Source organism: Capsicum annuum, chromosome 10 (genome assembly GCF_002878395.1).
Source record: "Capsicum annuum cultivar UCD-10X-F1 chromosome 10, UCD10Xv1.1, whole genome shotgun sequence".
Taxonomy (NCBI): Eukaryota; Viridiplantae; Streptophyta; class Magnoliopsida; order Solanales; family Solanaceae; genus Capsicum; species Capsicum annuum.
In genome coordinates this window covers 126,566,169-126,583,315 of record NC_061120.1, presented here as the reverse complement: position 1 = coordinate 126,583,315, position 17,147 = coordinate 126,566,169, and positions in this window count along the sequence as shown.

Below are 17,147 nucleotides of genomic sequence, written 5' to 3'. Positions count from 1 at the left end.
TGGAAAGCCTTCTAAAAGGGTCTTGGTACCCAAATTCACCATAGTACAACCTTTCACCCTCAGACAGATGGTTAACCAAAAAGGACCATGTCCCATTGACTTTAAGAGTAGTTGGGATGACCACTTGCCTTTTATTGAGTTCGCGTTTAATAACAGCTATCATTCCAGCATTCAGATGGCTTTGTTTGAGGTACTTTATGGAAGGATATGTAGATCCCTCATTGGTTTATTTAAAGTAGGTAAGGCCGCAGTGGTAGGGTCTAACTTGGTATTTGATGCCTTATAAAAAGTTCAGTTTATCAGTGAAAGGCTTAAGATAGCTCAGAGCCAACAGAAGTCGTATGAAGATGTGCTAAGAAAAGATCTCGAGTTTGAGATTGGTGATTATGTGTATTTGAAAATCTCGCCTGTGAAGGGAGTGAAGAGATTTAGCAAGAAGGGAAAGCTCACTCCCTAATATGTCGTACCTTACCGAATCCTCAGCTATTTTTGAAAGGTAGCTTACTAGCTTGAGTTGCCTTCAGACTTAGCTTCAGTGCATATAGTGTTTCATGTCTCCTTGCTAAAGAAGTGCATAGGTGACCCAGCAGTTATAATCCCTATAAAGGGTATATATGTTCAGAATAGTCTCTCTTATAAAGAAATCCCAATTGAAATCCTCGATCATCAGATTCACAGACCGAGGAACAAAAAAGTTCCTCTAGTTAAAGTTCTTTGGAAGAATCAGTCCATGGAAGGAGCTACTTGGGAAGAAGAAGAAGATATGCAGACCAAGTATCCTCACCTCTTCTCTGCAAACTCAGACAGCTTAAGGTAATAATTTTACTTGAATTTACTTAGTTCCATGCTCAGATTACCTTTACAAACTCGATATCAGTTTTAGTTATATAACACTCTCATATCATGCATACCATCATGAAATAGCTTATTCATATGTCATGTCATCAGAATTCAGTCATGTTTCAGTTATGCAGTTCAACATGAAAACTAAGTATATAAGTAGTTTCAGCCATGTAATCATGATTCAGTTGTGCATGTTCAGTATGTAAACCTAGTCTATCAGTATTCTTAGCTTAATCAGTCTCATTCGAGGGTAAATATCCCAAGGGGGAGATATTGTAAGACCCCACAAAATCCTAGCTTAACTTAGTCCTTTAGAGCATGAAAAGTGGTCCTAGACTTAGAAAATTTCAGCTAAGTAATGACACTTAGTCTCATTTAGGACCTCAGTATTTCCATGATTTTATTACGACCCTTATGAACTTAAAATGTCAAATTTTAAATTAATTCATGATTAGGAATGCCAATAGGTGTTCTCGGATGAGTTTCGTATTTTTTGGACCTCGGTAGAAGCTTATTTGGATGTTGAAAACAGTGAGTCAATGCAATCTCAATGCATTGCGTTACCTACTGCATCGATGGATATTATCCCTAGTATTTGGTGCAAATGCTAGTGAGATGACATAATATCTACGCATTGTGTCGTCCATCGCATCGACCCCATCGATGCGGTGGGTCGGTCTGTGCGTCGCTGGGCATGTTTTTAGTAATTAAAAGTCCACGTCCAGTGGGGTATTGGCTTCATTTTTCCACTTATATTCATCCCCAAAACACAAGATTAACCTCCCCTAAAGTCTAAATCACTCATTCTCTCTCAAGTTTTCTCAAGAACAAACCCTAGGGCATCTAATTTAAAATTCTAGCTTCAAGAACACACCATCAATCTTCACGAATTTGTTTACCAAGGTATATTAGGTGTTCATCCAAGGGTTTCATTCCACCCTTGGAGTTCAAGAACCTCTTTTAAAACTACAATTTGATTGATTTCATAAATTTCATGTTGAATTTGATTGTATTCATGATTATGATGTTATTTGGGTTTCTAATCCATGATTTATCACAAGTTTCATGTAAAGTAATCAATATGTGTGTAGTCTTATGTGGATTTATGTTAAAAGCCCCTTGAATTTATGAGTTGGGATTGTGATCATAATGCTTGCATGTTGGCTATTATTATGTGCAAAAATTATACTGCTAAGCTATTTGATAAAATGTTCATGTAAGTTGAAGGGTGAAATCATGACATATTAGTAGGTGTACAAGTTCATGTCATGCAAGTATTTGATAAAATGCCTCAATGAAGGAATTGTGACAACGTGATTAGTTATCATGCTTTAAAGATTGTGCTATGTTGTACTATTTATGATATCGAGTCCTAGGGGTATTGAATACTCAAAATCTATCTTTTTACTTAGAATTCCAGTAGTTTCATAATAGTTTCCATGATGTCACGAATAGTAGTGCTCAGTCAGTTAACAGAACTTAGTAAACCTAGTCTAGTTCTGTCAGTTAGCTCGATCAGTAACTGTTCAGTAAAGCTTAGTACAGGTTTAGTGATTAGTTCAGTGTCTATTCAGTTGAGAGTAGGACTCATCACTAAGCAAAGCCAGGTGTAGGGGCATTTTTGCCAGTAAAGGGTTTGACCCTTAGTAGCAATCCCTGTGTTACAGAACTACGTAGCCAACGTAGTTTGAGTTATCTTACTGCCCGATAAGGGTTGATACATCTCATACAAGTTTTCCTGACAGTGAGGGTTGACAAAATATCTTCCTGCCAGATAGGGTTGACTCACAACCATTGTTAGTATCCTTTGGCAAGGTGCTAACACCCTTCCAACCGGGGTCACAGGTTGGACTCCAACTCAGTTTATAATTGGGGTATGTTGGTTAGATGAATACTCCCACAGTTATAGTTTTAGTTTCAGACTCAGTATAGAACTTAGGTCAGTTCTACAGAATCAGGACTATCAGACATAATCACCCATTTAAGTATAGAACTCAGTTCAGTTCTACAGAATTAGGACTTTCAGAAAAGAATCACCCAGTTATTAGTAATACATATATTAATAAGCTAAGATATCAATTACTTAGTTATCAAATCTCAATATTCATTCTCAGTATGCTCTCAAATACAGTATTTATATATGTGTGTTTGCACAGTCTTGCATAATCAGTATGCAGTTATGCACACAGTATTGCAAAATTAGTGTTTCAGTAGTTTCTGTCATACATGTACTCTCCTCCAGTTATATTCATATTATTCATCCAATTATTGTTCTTGCATATCAACCCTTGCATATCATCCTACCTCACATAGCATACCAGTACATTCAAAGTACTAATACATACTCTTTCTTTATGCTATGATCTCTTATATCATAGGTTCAGACGCATGAGTTACAGATCGTACTTAGTAGTTTAGATTATCAGCAACAAATTTTATAATGAGTCATCATCTATCAAGGATATTCTTTAAGTTCAGTATTTCAGTCATTTCAGTATTTCAATAGTCAGAGTTAGTTGGGGGTTTGTCCCTTCAACTCCATATTCAGATAGATCAGTTAGAGGGTTTTTAGACTAGACTAGTTCAACCAGTATTCAATTTATAGATGTTATTTTAGAACTATATTTATCAGTATTCATATTATGAACCTTATGGCATTTCAGCCTAAGTTTTTGCATTATTTCAATATTATTATTCAGTGTTCACAGCAGGTACCAGTCATGGGTTAGCTTGTGGTCCTTCTTGGTTGTGAGCACCGTGTGATATTTGGGGTGCAGACTCATGGTGTTACAGTATTGATGCTGCAAAGTAAGGTTGTGGCCTATGCTTCTAGGCTGCTTAATGTTCATGAGTAGAATTTTTCAACTCATGATTTAGAGTTGGCGGCTATGGTTTTTTCTTTGAAGATTTGGCGCTGTTATTTGTATGGGGTGCATATGGACATTTATTCCAATCATAAGAACTTTCAATATTTATTTACTTAGAAGGAGTTGAATCTCATAAAGAGATGGTGGCTTGAATTTCTTAAGGATTACGACATGAGTCTTCACTACCATCTAGTTAAGGCTAATATGGTTATTTATGCTCTTAGCAGGTTGCCATGAGGACCTTATCTAATGTGGATGAGGAGAAGAGAGGATTGATGAAATATATTCACCAGTTAAAAAATTTGGGAGTTCATCTTTTGGACTCCAAGGATGGAGAAGTAATAATTCAAGAAGTGGTTAAATCATCTCTTGGTTCTGAGGTGAAGGAGAAATAGGTTTTGGTTCCTACACTTATGCAAATTAAGGAAGATGTGGGTTAACATAAGGTTATGGCATTCAAGATCAGGGGAGATGGTATCTTGAGGTATCAATGTAGGTTATGTGTTCCTGATATTGATGGGTTCCAAGAAAGGATTTTTGCTGAAGCTCATGAGTCTAGGTATATAGCTCATCAGGGTTTGACAAAGATGTATCATGACTTGAAGGAAATCTATTAGTGGAGCAATATAAAGAAGGATGTGGCAAATTTTATGGCCAAGTGTATATGGTCTATTAGCAGGTGAAAGTTGATCACTTGAGGCCTGATGGGATGTCTCAAGGGATAGATTTACCTATGGGAAAGTGGGATATGAGCAACATGGATTTTGTTATGGGACTTCCGGATCTCGCAATCAATATGATTTGATTTGGGTCATAATGGATAGGATGATAAGTTTGCTCACTTTTTGCCTATAAGACTAACTACTCCAAAGAGGATTATGCTAAGCTATTTATTTAGGAGATTGCAAAATTGCATGGATCACCAATTTCCATTATTTTAGACCGAGGTGTCCAATTCTCTTCTCATTTTTAGCATTCATTTCAGAAAAAGTTGGGGGACTAAGGTGAACCTTAGCACTGCTTTCCATCCACAAATAGATGAACAAGTGAAACAAACTATTCAAACTTTAGAGGATATGCTAAGGGCTTTTGTGACTGATTTTGGAGGTAGTTGGGTTGATCACTTGCCTCTTATTAAGTTTACATATAATAATAATTATGATTCGAGTATTTAGATAGTTCTTTTTGAGAATTTATATGGTAAGAGGTGTAGGTATCCTATTGGGTGGTTTAAGGTTGGTAAGACTAGGTCATTTCATCATGATTTTGTTCACTAAGACATGGATAAGGTGAAGGTGATTAGAGAAAGACTCAAGACTGCTCAGAGTTGCCAAAAGTCTTATGTGAATGTTACATAAAGGGCGTTTGAGTTTGAAGTAGGTGATTGGGTGATATTAAAAGTTTGTCCTATAAAATGAGTCATGAGGTTTGGGAAAAGGGGAAGCTAAATCCCTGTTATGTTGGTTCGTATCAGATTTTGAGGAGAGTTGGGAATGTATCTTATGAGTTAGATTTTCCCTTGAGTTTGGGTTCCATTAATCCAGTTTTTCATGTGTCAATGTTGAAGAAGTGTGTGGGTGATCCCTTTTTGATTGTCCCTGTGGATAAAGTTGGTATTTTAGACTCCTTATCTTATGAGAAAGTCCCAATCGAGATCTTGGATAAGCAAGTTCATAGATTAAGGACTAAGGATGTGGTTTTGGTAAAAATCCTTTTGAGGAATCAAAAGGTAGAGAAACCTACTTGGGAGGCGGAGGATGATATGAAGGCTAAGTATCTATTTTTTTCCACTATGTTGGGTTAAAGTACTTGAGGTATGATTTCTGTTCTCTCTTTTATGGCCTTTTGAATTTGTCATTTAGGTATGCATGCATTCTTTCTTGTTATCATGAAAATGGGGGCCTTGACTCCTTATTCTGGGATAAATGATCCCTGGGGGGGGGGTAATGTAATAACCTAGGATTTGGACTTTAAATTTTTGCTTATGATTGAGCTCACTGTCTATACCACAACTCAGGTGAGAGCCATAGTCACTCACCATGAGGTGTATGGTACCACTGGTATTCCAACCAGTAAGGGTGTCCAGAGCTTCAGTTGTGGCCAAGACTTAGCCCTCACGAATCATAAGTTCTGGTAATGAGTCATAGGGTGTGATTCGTGACCAAAATAGTAAAGGGTCAGGGTTTGGGGCCTCAAACTATGAGTCTTGGTGATGACTCGTGAGTAGTGATCACGAGTCATTACTTGACCCGTAGTGACTGAACACTATTTTTTGCCTGTTTTCATTAAGGGCAGCATGGTATTGTCCTACCACCCCAGTATTTACCCAGCTTAAAACCCCTTTTTAGTCCTATTTCCATTAGTTAACATAAAATGAACACTACTTTTTCTCTCTAAACTCCCAAATAAAGAGCAAGGCTAAGGTTTCTAAGGATTAAGCCCCTAGGGTTCAAATTATGGTTTCTTCTCCAAATTTTTGGTATTTTCAGGCATGTATCTTTTCCCTAACTTGGTTTTTTCATAAATCATGAGTTTAATCACTGTTTATGTGATTTTTAAATTGTGGGTTTAGAATGATGGGATTAGGGTTTTGAATGGTTGTTACTTGTTTGGTTTTCTCATGTTTTTAGAATTGTTATTCATGCTTTAACTTGTGGTTTTTGAACTAATTGAATGCATAGGCATGGTGAATGGGATGGGGTTCATAGATTCTCCCATAATTATCGTTTTTGGTTTGAAATTGGTATTAACCTCAACCTACTTGCATAATTGGTTTTGAAATATTGACAATTAAATGGTTTTGCTTAATTTTCCAAACTATTGCATTGCATTAATGACTAAATGAATAAAAATGGTTTTGAAAGGCCTTGGTTGCCTTGGATTGGTTTTTGAATTGGAACTTTGGAGTCAATTAGGCTTATTGGTTTTGGAATGACATAATGGAATTGGCTTGCAAGCTTAACTTTATTTGGCATGACCGTACCAACAATAAATGCCTAATTATATGACTCATTCGTTAATGGACGGTAATATGTAAATGGTTTTAATTTGGGCTTAAAAGGGATTATGTAGCTCGCTGTGGAAGGTGGAGGTACCGGGAGGACCACTACTGGAAACCACGTTTGCCTGTGTGAGGGTCTTTATGACCGTGTGCATGGTTCACACTTTGTATATTTTTTGGAATGGCTGGGGTCATGGATTCCCTGACCCTTCCATGGATTTTCCTGGTTTGTCTAGCTATTATGCGTGGGACCCTTTTAGTAGAGGAAGCTAAACCCATATAGCTCGTGGGTAACCTTAGGATGGTTAGAGCTACATAGTCCAGGTTAATGGCTTTTAAAATTCATGTTTGAACCTTATTCCCGTCTCGATATCTTATATATACGTATATATGCATATGTGCATATGGTTTTTGGACTGGTTTATTCTTGCCATTATTTTATCCCTTTCCTGAGTTACATACTAGTGCTCATCCCACTAACCATCCCTGGACGCTACATTATTTTATGATGTAGGGTATAGGGGTTTTTCGGTTACCTTGTTTAGAGTTAGGTGATTCCAGTTTGCTAGTTGGTTTGCATTAAAGTGGTGAGCCTTCATCTTCTAAAAGGCTAGACATTTCACTGATTTCTTTATGATTATTGATATCCCATAATTTTGTTTATATTTTGTATTCCCTTTTTGTCCATGATCGGAGGCATGTCCTGACCTAACCTGGTATTTTGGTTTAGAGTTTTTTGTGGACAAAGTGTGGATGGTTATTATTTACTGATTCTTAGTCCCTATTGAGTTATCTATCTATCTTTGATATGTTTGTTTGGGTTGCTTTCGTTATTATATCATACTATGCTCTGGTTGGCTAGGTTAAGAGGGTGTCCTCCGGTACTGGGTGGGCTTGAGGTACCTATCACGACTAGGCCCGAGGTCGGGTCATGACTCAATCACATTAGCCTTTTTGTTCAAGAACTAAACATTTTGGGTTGTTGAAACATTTTCTAATTTATGGCGTATTTCTTCAAGTGAAACTTTGCGCTAGCAAAGTGAGTTTCCACTTCGATGAAGGGGTTATGTTTGCAGTATTTTTTTTCAACCCTGTCCTCATAATACTTCAAACATTGATGGTAGGTTGATAGGACAAATTTGTTTTCATATACCCATGGCCTACCATGCAAGATGTTATATGAAATTTTTGCATCAATTACATGTAACCATATGCCTGATTGCGGTTCTCTAATAGTGAGGTCTACATTATTGGCTCCCATGACCCATTGTCCTACTTGGTTGAATCCTTGGATCATCAAGAAAATTTCACTAAGATCGATCGTTGATATACCCAGCTTTTTCATTGTGTGAATCGAAAGGATGTTAACTCTAGATCCGCCATCAACCAAAATTCTATTCATTCTTTGCTCTCATGTAAATCCAACCCTGAATAAAGGGCAATTATGAGGTGTGTCTCCAAGTAAGTGGTCATCCTCCAAGAATACGATTCTAGCTATACACACATCCTCAAATTTAGGAGATAACTTTGGAGGGTCTTTTAAGAAAGTAGAAGATGAGGTTGCATTTTTTACTTCTTTTTAATCAATGCTACATGATAGAGATTTTGTACCATCACTTATGAACCCTGTGAGAAACCATCTTGGCAGATATTCTTCTAATGTTATCGTTCTATGCATATCCTGATGGTATTTCACTTCTATTTTCTTTTTCTTTGGGGTGCTTAGTTGATCTTTTTATTTTGGGTCTCCTTGCCACCATTTCCTTAGGTCGTCGCTTAGGATGCTCCTCTATTGAGCTTGCTTTATGATGTTTTCAGTGGGTCATGAGAGTCCAGCCCTAATATATCAAAATGGTATACTTCTTTATCTTTTTTTGATGATTCATCTCCTATGGATGCCGCATCACTTAGAGCAATATTCAAAAGTTCCATCAAATTAATGGGCTTGAAGTCTCCAAATTTAATCATTCCTATCATAGTTACATCTTAAACTTCTTTTTAATTATATCTTTCAATACGGTTATACATCACAATCAAATTGAGCTATTCAAAAGTACCTCTAACTTGATTTGAACTTAATTTTTAGTCCTTAAGTAAATCTTTCCTTTATGAGCTAATTCTATGACTTTATCCTTAAAGATAAAGCATTTCTCAATAGGATGGCCAATCAATCAATGATATTTTCAATAATTTAGATCGTCGCTCCTCCCCACTTCATTTGGTCTTTTAATCTTTGGTGACTCAAAAAGTTTGAGCTCAAGGAGTTCATAAAAAATATTAGTGACATCTGAATCAATAAATGGGTAATCCTTCTCTTACATCTCCTTTAGAGTTAACTTTTGGCTTTCTCTGTCTTTAAAATAAATTATCTTTATACTCTGCTTCTAGCTTACTTTTGCAGTGAACTTTACGGGAGAAGTGTTGACATTCATGAATTCCTTGCTTTTAGTCTTGGGCAAATATCTACACACTTTCTTAATTTCTTTCTTATCTTTACCTTTGTTGGGTTCATGGACAGTCAACCATTCTTTTCCAACTGAGGCCATGCTCAACTCTATCTCATGAGCACGAGTAGCCAATTCTTCAAAAGTCTTAGGCTTTATACCTTGCAAAATGTAGAGGACACCCTAGTGCATTCCTTGAATACCATCTCAAATCCTTAAGGATTCACTAAGTCTATCCATATAGTTTAAACTTGCGTGCCTCCATTAGTTAATAAAGACAAAAACTAGTTCCTCATTTTGTTAAGGCATGTTTGTAAGCTCCACCAAGCTACAGTATGTTTCATGCTATGAAAACGGTTAAGAAATTTTTGTTTTATTTGTTTCCAACTATCAATAGAACAAGACTGAAGGTTTGTGTACCAATCAAAAACATTACCTTTAAGGGAAGAAACAAACTGTTTAAATAAGTGAAACACCTTGGGTTCTAGCCCTTGTAAAATTTACTGAGCTTGAGCTTCTATGGATGATATGAATTATCATATGTGTCATATGGTATGGGTAAAGGTTAGGTGGCCTAAATTGCAAGATGTCCAATGTGTGGTGGTTGGGTTTCTCTTAGCGTTACGACTTGGTGGGTACAAGTCATATGGTTTGGTGATGGTTCATTGGTTTGGTCTTTCACTTAATTTTAAACTTGGTAACTTGACTTGGCTACAGTATGTTTCGTGCTATAAAAATGGTTAAGAAATTTTTGTTTTATTTCTTCCCAACTATCAATCGAACAAGACTAAAGGTTAATCAAAAACATTACCTTTAGGGGAAGAAACAAACTATTTAAATAAGTAAAACACCTTGGGTTCTAGCCCTTGTAAAATTTACTGAGCTTGAGCCTTCTATTGATGATACGACTTATCATATGTGTCATATGGTATGGGTAAAGGTTAGGTGGCCTAAATCATAAGATGTCCAATGTGTGGTGGTTGGGTTTCAATTATCGTTACGACTTGGTGGGTACAAGTCATATAGTTTGGTGATGGTTTATTGGTTTGGTCTTTCACTTAATTTTAAACTTGGTAACTTGACTTGGCTCTGAGTACGAGTGCTCACTAAGAGCCTTGAGGATAGGGTACGAGTGGTATAGTGGAGTTGTATGTTGTCTAGTGTCCAACCCCTAGATATGACTTATGGGTACTACTCGTATGTTATGGGTATGAGTGGGGAAAGGGGACCCGTATGGTGGATAATGTGTAGATGTCCAACCTTCTGCTCTGGGTACGACTGGATGGTACCGCTTGTACGATGTGGGTACTTATAGAGGGGTCCAACCGTACCCATCTGCAGAAATTTTTACAGTTTTGGGGGTATTCTGGACATTTTCCCTCTTAACTTTTTTTGATCCCACAACTTAAAACACTCTTGGGACTTCATTAACCTACTATTCTTTAATCAAACACTCTAAAATCTCTCCCAAGCTCTTAGTTCAAGAAAAGGCAAGGGATTTTTCAAGGTGGTCAATTAATACTTTAAAGGTTGGTTTCTCTCCATCTTCCTTATTATATACAACATGTTACTCCTCCCTCATTGTTAGTTCGACTAAAAGTATGTTTTACTTAATGGTTTTAATGCCATTATTGTGGGTTTGTATTGGTTTAGGAATATATGTTGGGGGGTTTTGGTTACTAATGGTTGGATGATGTTGTCTCATGTTTCATTTAAGGCTTTTCATGTTATAATGTTTGTTTTAACATGTGGTTTCATGGGAATAGTTAAATGGTTTTGGATTTGGAAACTATATGCCCTCAACATGTTTGTTAAAATGCCAATGACAATGCTTTTGTCACATAGTTTGACTTTAAAACTTTGTATTGCATAAGGTGATAATGAAACCTAAATTGGTTTAAATGGTTTTAAATGGATTGGTAATTCCTTGGTGGAAATGGCTCAGTTTAATTGGAATACTTTTGGGGTACATGGGAATCCCCTAGGCGTTGGCTAATGACATTACTTGCAAGTTATAGTCGATATGATGATAACACTTCATAATGCCTTGGTAGTTAACTTCTAGAATTGGTGGTTTGGTTAGGTTCTAAAGGTTTTAATTAGGAAATAATGGCGGCATGTGATAGCTAACCGTGAAGGTCTGAGTCCGATGGACGGACACTGAAAACTCATGTTTGTCGACATGAGGATTGGTCATGTTGACAATATACTTGTGGGGTACACGAGAATCCCCTTAGTTTATACTTAAATATATGTATCAATGAGGGAAAAGGGTAAACATGAAAGCACCCAAGTGCAAATGTAAATGTATGTGGTCTATCAAGTAGTAAAGTGGCATGATGAAAGCCAAGTTTCGATTCCACAGGAACTTGGTTAAACAACGATTCAATTCTAGTTCACAGTTTAGATTAATTTAGTGCAAGAGTAACCAACAAGAGAATTTGATAATTGTAAATTCAAATTTAAAGTTAAGAATACGTGAAGTAAAGATCTTGGGACAATCAATGGATTAAAGTCCAGGGTTAAAGCACTCCGAACAACCATACTATGTTGTTGAATTTCATTTGTCAATTTGCTTATCTCTGTTATTGATTCGTAGGGTTAATTGAATGATCATGGTCTCCCAACCTCTAATCTTTTACCTAATTTGGACATTACAAATACATCGTTGAGCGGGAATTTAATAATTCAATTAAGTTATTAAAGTTATTATCCTACGTTTGAATCAAGTAAGGCTCCTAAGTATATCCCTGTCTTAGGTGCTAATTTGAATTCCTTATTTTATAAAAGAATACAAACCCTACTTTGTTTATTCCCATATTCTATCTCCTTATTCCCTCTCCCGAGAACACAAGGTCCAGAATATATGTATTTTATGGGTGATCAATCTATAAAATAATTAAAACAAGAATAAACAAACAACTAATTATGGTGAGCAAATCCAACAAAATTAATCCAAAACAATAGTAGTCATGCTCTTGGCTTTAATCTCGGAAAGGGGTTTTTTAGCCGATAATATTCTTAATCACTATCCAAATAATTGAATACATGTTATGATATAATTAACAACTAAATAATGAAAAAATAAAACCTAATAAGTAGCAGCAGGCGCCTTCAATATTCCACCATGTCCAAGGATGTTCCAGAATTATCCAAGATTCTCTCCTTTCTTTTAAAGTATGCAACGTGTATATAATATAATAATCCCAATACTCGTAGGATTAAGATATGTCTTGTAAGATTTTGACATGGGAATGTAGCATGCTTCGCATACAGTAGTGCACTGAAATAGAGGGTGCGACGCACATACTACTGCACAAAAATGAAGGGTGCGATGCACGCACTACACCATGGATATGAACCATGCATCATGGGATATTCGCACGGTGATACTGGAATTACATCTCCTAATATTTTATAAGGTAGTGGAGAACTGAACTGGAGTAGCCGCCGCATGCTCATCACGCGTACACACTGGAAGTTGCGTCCAAAATTTAATCGAAGTGTTCAACGTCCTTTCTTTTTATCCAAGCCTTGTGGTGTTATTTTCCTTCAATTTCCTGCTCGTTTATCAACCATTTAATTCATAATTAACTCAAAAATAATAGTACAGCATCAAAAACCATGGTTTAGAGTTCAACATAACAACACGTCAAAAACAACATGCTAGAAACTCAAGCAAATTACTAGTCTCGAACACTTTACGCTTAAACTTATTGTTGACTCTTGGCTCATTCTAATTGAATGTTGCACATGCTAAACAAGTTATTCCATGTAACGTTATACATTTACACCATACGGAACACATTTAATACACTAGAATCCACCGAAACCAACTAGACACACACCTAGCTCAAGCTAGTAACACTAGTTTTCTCGATTAAACTCTAAATGACTCAATTAAGTACTCACTTGTTTGGAAAACATGTTGAACATTATAATATCGTCCTTGGACACTTAAATGCTTATTTGTATCAATATCAACACGTTAAGTATTCAAGTTACTCTCAAAACAAGGCTAAACAAACTAGAATAACGACACAAAAGTGTATAAAACCACCTAAGATAATCATCCCACACTTAAACCCTTGTTCATCCTCGAAAACTCTTTACACTAAGCATCAAAAGATGACGTGAAGCTACACTTCTACTAAAAAAAAGGAACTGAAGTTAGTACTACAATGACTACATAGAATACAAGTTTCTACACTAAACATGTTATATACACAATTGAAAGCTCAAAAGACTACTTCAAGATGTCCTAGCCTCAAGAATTGAGTCCAGTAATGGAAAAATCACACATATTGATCAATCAAAGACATCATACGAATCAACCACGTTCATCAAACATGTGCCCCTCACAATAAGAGAGATACCCATAATTACTCACACTAATGCAATGCATAACACAATGGGTACAAGAATCAATTACGCTTACTTTCACGCTCACTATAATGAACCATAGGCTTGCCCTTAGTGTAGTACTCCACTAATATTAGAATGTAAAGAAAAAAAGGATCAAATAGGTCTTTTCTGGGCTGTAATGAAGGCTGAGGGACGGGTAGGAACTATTTTGGAAAAATACCTTTTCCCAAGCGCTTTAATACAACACATTATCAATTAAAACCAAATCTTCAACAACCAATTTACACCACTTTTATAGACCCATATATTTTATTCATACCCCATCTCATTAAGCTCAATTAATAACACTATGGTGGGAGGATTTTTCTACTTATTTATGATTCAAATTTTAGCATAATTTTTTTTCACTCCCAACCATAACATACCAATTTTAAACACCACTAACTATTTCTTTGGGGCTTCAATATTTCTTTTATAATATCAAAGTGATTTTATAAAAGTGAACATATTGAAGTGAGGTACTTGCGCAGGGTGCGTACCCTAAACTAGTATAAACAAAAATCCCATCCTACTTTTACTCCACAATTAAAGCATGCAATCCATTTTTTTTTAAATTTATCCCCTAAAATCTCTCCCAAATTATCATCAATTAAGACAACTTTCATCCCCCTACAACTTTTTCCCCAATTTCATTAATTTGGTAAATGTTTTTCACTGTAAATGAAAATTTTAGTCATTTTCATGATCTCAAAAGAAATTGTTCCATCTCTCTAACAAATTACATTAATCTATATTTATTAACTTACATATAACACCGAATCAGCTGGATTCAATGATTTAGTTGTCGAGTCCTTCTTCTTGTATCAAACAATGGAATAGTAGTTGATTATACATGTTGCAACTCATCTTAGGTTCAATGGCTTTGTGGGGTAGCCAAGGTGGCGCTGATGGTGTGATCGAACGACTGAGTGATGGTGATGATGGATTATACGTATCAATATTAAGTATCAAGATAAATACATATGTATCAATCATATGTATCAAATAAATCTATTTAATACATATATAGATACATATCACAACTTCGTGTACTCTTTTTATAATTTTAAGGATGATTCATATGTTTTTGGTCATTTAGTGGTTTCACCACCAATATTCAGTTTGGATATTTTTCAATTGATACATATGGTATTTTATTTAATTCCGTGATACATTTTATACGTAGACCATTGATACATTTTATTCCATGAGAAATGACATATGTAACACTGATATAATAGTATACAAATATGTATTGGTATTGTTAATCAGTTATAAAAAATATATATATTACCAACATGATATATTTATTATTGGAATACTAGTGACACATATGACAAATACTTTGTGATAATGATTCATATTTTTGATTTATTTATAATTATTTGATACATTTAATATATGTTTGACATATGTAAACTATTTATTTTTGGGGTGAGATTAAATTTTTAATGGGTATTGAGTAATTTTACCAAATGTATCATTATGATACATTTGAAACTAGATGTATTTAAACCATGATTTCTGCTTATGTTTACTCCTTGTAATTATTGATAATTAGTTACTTCCTTATTTAACTAACCACTAAATTACAAATGTATCACAATGCATATGTATCAAGGCTAAAAATATGTATCACAAATACCAAAATTCGGGATATCATGTAATTAAACAAAATTATGGGAAAAAAATGTTAGAACCCATTAAAAATCAGGGATTTATGTAAGATCCTTAAAATTATATAATTTAAATGAGGTCCAATCACATTTGGACTCAAATGTTAAGTTGTCAAGATGATCCCAACTCATACTCTTAAAGCCCAAGGTTCGCTAGGTTTACTTAGAGACCAAAATACCCCCAAGCCCTAGCTCATGCCTATATAAAGGAATCTTGATAAAAAAAGAAGGGATACATATAGAGAACACGCAAACACACAAACACTTTGAGAGAAGCTTTCCTCTTCATTGGTGATCCACAAAGCCTTCCGCATATCAAGAAGTCTTCATCTCTAAGTGATGAGCCATAAATTTCCATGCCTCCACGATTATGATAATAGTTGTGCTTCGCAATTCATGGTGAAATTCAAATAAGTATCCCATACATTCAAGAACAACGTGAATAGCATGAGGAGAAGAATCATAGGATTACATCTTTCTTTTAAGATTTTATAAAGATTGTAACCCCACGTATATTTTGAAATAAAAAACTCTTGTTTATCATTATTTTCCTTTTCTTGAGTGTTGTTTTTCAGGAAAGAAACTTAGACGCTTCAAATTGGAACATCCAGTGGGACATCTTTATCTCTCCTCTCTTCTCCACAATAATCAAAGTTTAAAAATACTATGATGGCTTCCAAGAAGGTTAACTCAAAATCCGTATCCGTAAAAACTACCGAAGAGTCCAGAAATCATATGACAAGTCAATGAGATAATAAATAACAACTATCCTGCTCATGTCTAAGAGTTTAACATAATAAACTAAGAAAGAATCTGGGTGAACTATCCTGTTGCAGCTACAGTCAATATACGTCAATGCTATATCATATATCCCAGGTTAATATATGAATAAAGAGTGAAAGAAAAATATACATAGTAATATACAAGGCACAGAAATAACTATACAACATGAACAACGAAGAAAGGGATATATCGTAGTATCATATCTTCGTACAACTATATATATATATATATATATAAATGGGTATGCATATATATATATAAGCATGAGGTCATCTCAAGCATAACCTATATCATCATATTCTTATTTTGAGACCTCAGTATAATAAAATTAAGATTTAAATACTATCATACTCGGGGGCTCTATTCCACATGGCTAGACATGAAATAATCGTGCAGAATAATACAATCATAAGATAGGAGTGGCCGAAGATATGCCTTAAATCCCGATATCGAATTAAAGAACAATCTATCATAAGCTAGCTATAATAATGATCATAACAATGATAACAACAATATCAATAATAACGTGAATAACCAACCGACAACTCTGGACAACCAAATACCTTGCCGATCCTATGTGTACCCCCACCGCCCAGGCTCGAAAGGTCCAATCAACATACAACAACACAAGGCATATTCTTCACCTATATAAATATGCAATTTTTCCATACCGGCTGATTGACATTGGTACATACTGGTGATAGGTAATACACATGCAGGAATGAATAAAAAGTACACAATCAATATCATAAATCATCATAACTATCTTCCTCAGGACCATCATCATCGTAATCAACCTCCGGGCTTGCCGAGTATCAACATATCATCAATATATCTTCCGGCCTTACCAGGTATAAACATTATCACAACAGTATCCTTCGATTTTGCTGAGAATCAATATCATCATAATAGTATCCTCTGGCTTTATAGGGTATCAATATCATCATAATAGTATCCTCTGGCCTTGTCGGGTATCAAAATTATCATAATAGTGTCCTCTGACCTTGTCTGGTATCAATATCATCATAATAGGGGTATCAATATTATCATAACAGTATCCTCCGACCTTGTCGGGTATCAATATCATCACAATAGTATCCTTTGGTCTGCCCAGGTATCAATATCATCA